Source organism: Limulus polyphemus, unplaced genomic scaffold (genome assembly GCF_000517525.1).
Source record: "Limulus polyphemus unplaced genomic scaffold, Limulus_polyphemus-2.1.2 Scaffold540, whole genome shotgun sequence".
NCBI lineage: Eukaryota > Metazoa > Arthropoda > Merostomata > Xiphosura > Limulidae > Limulus > Limulus polyphemus.
The window spans coordinates 469,447-475,914 of NW_013666150.1; positions in this window are offsets into that span (position 1 = coordinate 469,447).

A 6,468-nucleotide genomic window follows, 5' to 3' on the forward strand; every position below is an offset into this window, starting at 1 on the left:
AGGTGTCTATTTACTTGTGACCACTCAGTGTACATACATGTATGTAAAATAATTACTTATATTAATTGTCATTTTTTCATCTTTCTATTCTCTAATAATATATGTACTCATACATCAATAAAGTAAAAAAATTAATAAATTTAACATTATCAGGAAGGGAAGCACATGAATATCACATCTAAAGCTATGATGATCATACTTCATATAACTGTACTCAAAAGCTTTGAATCAACAAATAATGTACAGAGAAACTGGAGTTGAATACAGTATTGTTCATTCTTCTTCACTCTAATTCCTGAATTGCCAAAATCTATGCTTGAACAGATAACTATCTCTCATTAAAAAAAAATACTACAGACATTGGTGAGGAAAATGGCTCATAAGTGTACTGGCAGCCAAATTTGTCCTCATTTTACTAGTAAAGCTGTAAAAATGTGGAAGGTTTGTGTTACCTGGTAGTTCAACTAAGGACACATAGTTACATAAACAATTTTAATAAGCAGTCTGTTCCATTAATATAATACCATACCAAATGTGATAATCTAAGACAGTTAAACTATAACTTTTAAATTTTATTGTCAATATAATTATATGGTAAATTTTATAATGGAAATAAAAGTTCAGTCATTATCTTAATGCTTAAGGCAACATATTTTTGGCAGAAAACACCATTTTGGGGGTGAGAAAGTGAACAGAGATTCTGCTTTATAATACTGCAATGGCAGAAAAAGGATCATTTTTGAGCATTTACTTAAATTTTGCACTTTAAAACCTGTCAGTTAATTAGAAAAAGAAAGTAATTATCTGTCCAGAAAAATTAATATAAATCATTTCTGTTTGTAGGTAATGAACATCTTTAAATCTGAATATAAATGTTTATTGAAAATAGTGTTAAGTGTGCAGATTTTTTGGAACATTATATCTATGTTTAAGAAGCTATCCATGAGTTTGAAGAGTGTTATAGTAAAAACTGATCATGTTATCTGCACCCTGTAGATGTGTATCTATGTGCCACAATTGAAATAATTGTTAATTTCACCTTTATATAACTACTTTAAGATTTGCCATTATTAAGATAATAATTCATCTAAATGTTTCTGTGTATGTTCTGTATGTAGTTATGACATTCTGGGACTCGGATATTTAAGGATTGTAAACATCTAATAATCCTTTTGTATAAGTAAAAGCTATGCATGGCAACAGCTATTCCATATAAAAACTGCTACCAATGTGACCTTAAGTTTGTGTCTACTCTGGAAAATGGGATATCACTCTATGACCTCTTTGTCTGACTTTAAAGTGTGGTGTTACATTACTTTTGCTGTCCTTGTCCTGTGAAAATTTTTGAAAAACCTCTTTACTCCATTAGCCATTTGAAGCCACATTGAGAAATAGTAGCTGGCCACATGGTAATAAACATAAGCATGTTTGTCAATAAAGATTATTTTATTTGTTCATTTGTGTTTTTTACTTTGCTGTCTGTGTCGAGTTTATTCTTTACATAACATTTCCTGAATTTGCATTATTGCATGTACTTTTAGCTGTTGGATATCAATGTACCTGAATACTACATATATGGAGTACAAACCTAAATCTGGTGAATCATTTAAATAACTCATTTTTCATCTGTATTACAAAGAGTCAAGGCTCTGTCTTCTGGTTCCTCACTTTAAATATTTTGTTGGCTAAACACATTTCCATACTTATGCAGTTTGGGATTTTCTTTATTCTCATATGTTTGTTTAAATGTCAACTTTAAGTTTTCAAGTTTCTTATAATTTACAGTCTCAAAATGTTTTTTTTTCTTTTGTTACTGTATTTAGATTAGCTTCATTGCCCTCACCTATATGCTTTACTTTGGCCAAGTTGTCTTCCAAAAGCATCTGAACTCGGAGCCTGCAAAATTCTAATTTTTCTGATTCGCTAAACATTTTGTAATTGGATCCTTCCCATTTTATTTTGGTTCTTTCAATCTGATCATAGCATTTGTCTTTCCTGGGTTCTTGACACCAACAGTTTGTAACTTTTCTACTAGTTTTAGAATTGTATTCTTAGGATCAATTACTACACTTTCAGTTCCAAAACTCAGTAGAAAGATTTCAACTCTCTAATTAAGAATAAATTTTCTGTAAATCTGTTAAGCACCTCTGTATTACGGTGCTTCAAGTGAATCAAGAAGTCATACAGTCAAAACTTCTCATGTTTTTTGAAGAATCTATTTCCTAGAAAATGTAGACTGTTATTGTTGAAACGGTTGATAGTAAGCTTTTAACTACATAAGATGCAGATGTCAAGACTTATTATTCAGTGATATAAAATGACACAATTTTGAGAATTGTAATTGTGTTTTAAGACATTACCACTGAACAAACAGAATTCACAAAATTAAAGATTAGTTATGAGACTTGAATACTTATCATCTCTCTGAGCTAGTACCAAAGAATCTTACTCAATAGTTACACCATTTATTATGTCACTGAAATAAACATGAACTACTCAAGTTTTGTCTCTTAGAAGTGTTTATATAACATGGAGATAACTAATCACCTATTTATGAAGTCAACCTTCCTGTAAAGATACAATTTTCATCTTCCAATCTTTTAGAAAAGTCAATGGCTTATGATGGTAAAGTACAGTAAAATATATTAAATTGGGGAAAATATGAGTAATAAATAACAAACCATTCATTTTACTACCCACCTGTAAAGAAAATCCCTAACAAAACAGAGCAACTTATTTCATAGATTCCAGAATAATTACTGCCTATTATGGTCTGCTTTGCTCAGTTATTTGAAATGTATCCTCGGAAGCAGGTATCATGAGCCAATTTCCAAACTCAAGTAAAGAGGAAAGAAGAAACTTGCAAAGATACTTGTAAGAAAGTGGAACATCCTAGTCAGTTATCCTATGTATCAGCATCTCAAAAGACAATATATTGGCTTTTGTTCTATTACTGATGAAAACATAACTATTTAAATAAAGCAAAATATAAATACTACTGAGAGAATATGTTTTTGTTGCCATGAAGCTATATTTTATTACTTGAGTTGATACACAACCTAAAACATGTATCTGAAATGATGGAGTCAAAATCACAATTCGTGTAACACATTTCGTGATAGGAACTTCAAGCATCATTTTGCTAAAAGATACCATACACTTCAAAGCAACCAAGTGGAAATTGTTATTACTATGATCAGTGGGGACACTGTCAGTAACTGTGAACAAAGTAAAAGGGTGCCAAAACCTTGAAGAAATTAGAAGATCAACCTGGCAGTTCTAGCTTAGTAGATAAAGAATGAATAAAGCTAGCATGAAAAAATAGTTGGCTGCATCTAACAGGTATATTTGTGTGTATAGAAAACAAACCTAAATCTTGTATGTCATTTTTAACGGCTAATTCAGATTTCCTAGGTAAGGACTCCAGCTAGCCTAAGATCTCGGGATCGGCTTACTGAAACTTAACAAGACTGGCATACAAGGAGAACCAATCAAAGCACGTAATGCAATCAACCTTTCTTTCTCACAGTTTAAACAGATATTTTTTGTATGCAGATAGTTATTGGAACAAAACTGTGCAATCAAATTTGAGATGACATGAAGACAAATATCCCATTCTTGAAAGAGTTCCCTCTTAAGTATATGTGTCCATAAACATATGAAACCAATTAAGGGAAATTACATCACTTGCTGTTTAAATAATATTCAGTGCTGTAAAACTTGCTCAGAGAAGGAAATAAAGAGTGAACTTACAGAGACTTAAGCTAGTGATGAGGTTCAATATGGCAATAAGAAGCTTTTCTGTACAACAAAATCTGAGAGGTACGAGTTCAGTGCATCTTCGGGTTTGGTTTCATAATAGAACAAGACATAGTATTGAGATTATTTGTGAACATTTTCATAGTAAATGATAAAGAATAACAGTACACTTAAATTTTACTTGCCTTACCTGAAAATTAGCTTCTGTTGGTGAATAGTTTTGATCTCAGCTTCAAATGAAGTACTAATTCTATTATGCTAAAATACATCAACCATTCTATATCTGCCATATCAAATGATTATGAGGTCTTTTGCCCCAATACCAGGGCTTATCAGGCTGGTTGGGATATGACACACACAATAGTGGTCTAAAGGCTATCAGTTTTCACAAAATATTACTGTGATGGTGTAACACATGTACACACTATGTTGAAAGATCATGGATGGTGATGGAGTTCTAGATCAAAAACTTTAGGATTCTTATTCACAATGAATAATTTGAAGGTCTTTGGTAGAACTGAAAAGCAATAGAAAATTTTACAAGCTGCAAATTGACTGGCCAGTGAATGAAAATCAGGAATGGACATGTACTTGTGAGAAGTGGAATCTTTGTTACATTAATAAAAATGCATGGGGTAAAAGCAGAACTGCGACTATATTGATGTCAACTTTTTGATTAAAGGATTAGGCATCTCAAATAACGGAGATATAAAGAATATGTGAAGTATCAAAGTAAATTTCTTAATAATTTCACAATTAGATGTTAAAACACCCTTTTGACTGCATCTAACATTTAATTAATGAAGAGTCAAAATGAAATCCTCAACACTGTAACTTTTACCGATTATAAAACAAGAAGAATCATTCAAATAAGTAAAATCCAAGGAAAAAAAAGGTGTGATAGAGTTGAACAATAGCTTTTTTTGGTAGCACCAACTGAATGATTAACTTATTTTCTGAATGGACTAGCAGAAAGTAAATAACATCACAAAAACATTGAAACTATACACCTAAAACAACTGATTTTACCTTTGATGTTTTGTTAGTTTTCAATCTTGAATTTCAAATGTCCATATTGGCAGAATTAGGTAAAGAAAGTCAGGAAATGCAAATTATTAACAACTCCTGATTAAAAGTAAGGGCTGAATTTAGAATGAATAGGTATTGTACTGAAGACAATCCTATTTAACACACTGAATAAAGCTGAAGTTAAAATCAATGATTATTAAACCATTAATTGCTGTTAACAAGATTTTTTTTTTGCTATAATTTGCATAAACCCAATAATATCTCAAATTTTGGAATTGAATAGATTCGGACATTTATGTTAGTGCTAAATTTACACACAAAGCGTTCTTTAGAAACGATAGTCACACTACTAACCAAATTTAGTCCATCTTTAACTTTGTTTTTATTCTGGATAAAAGAAATTTGCTTTGTTTACCTTTATAAGCGATATAATATTTTTCATTAAAGTCGTAATGTTTCACTCTTGAGTTTTCTAAGAAATGAAGAGAATCGGAGATTTTACACTCAATTTGGGTTTAAAATACCTAATTTTTGGCGTGTTTCAAAAAAAAATTTTTTTTCCTCAAATCTACCAAGCCATACATTGCACATGGGCTAAAAATAAGAATCTGGCTCCAATACATCTGAGTTCCTTAATTGAGAATTGTACAAACAGTCTAGACCCAATGCAGTGATAGTGATGACTTGTTAGTTGAATATGCCAGGATATTTAGGGGACCAAATGGCTGATTGAGTCAAACAGTGGTGACTCACCATAATACTGATAGAGACAATACATGTCTGATAAAGCAACGACCAGCCAACTTCCTTGGAGCAGTAGAAAAATAACAGGTGGTGAAGGACAGAGTCATATAACTTTAGAAGATTCCTTTAGTCATTTCCTGTAGTGACTGTCGGGAAGAAGGAAGGTGTGTAACTCAGGTAGACACGTTTCCTTTACAGTAAACTAACGAATGTCTGGACATGTTAGAATGTTTCTATCAGTTTAACACTTTGAACTTGGTATGTGGATACTAGCAAGTCAAGCTGGATGACGAGATAAAACTTAATATGTATGTATGTTCTGCCATGTAATATGTCCTTTACGTTAGAGAGGTTTATGTAATTTACACGGAAGAAGCTACAATGGGAGAGATGTCTTGGCTACATCAACAACGTTTTGCTGTTTGGTCTCATATTTAAGTCTGTAGCTGAGAACTTGATAATAGTATTCCAGCAGATACAAAAAAAAAACTCAGTCTCCTAACCGAACCTAGAGAAGTTTGTGCTCATTTACATGGAAGTGGTGTTTCCCAGCCCTATTGTAGGAAGAAATGGAGGTTTTATGGACCCATCTTGCATAACTCTGATAAAATACTGGCCTAAACTTGTGACCAAGCGAGAAGTCCACAGTTTTCTCAGTCCCGTGTCTTATTACTAATAGGTTGTGATCAAGTTCTAGAAGATCGTCATACCATTGTTTGCTCTCACTAAAGTTGAGATGCTCTTTGAATGAAGTGAGGAATTTGACCAAGCATTTCAATCAGTAAAGCTTGCTTTAGTAGATACTCCAGTGCTGGGATGTCCACAAGATAGTGAGCTCCTGTTGGAAACTGACACTAGCTACGATGAAATTGTGACAGTTGTAGAAGAGAGTAGAACGTGTCTTATGCTCATTGCTACATGTATGGTAGTGTTACG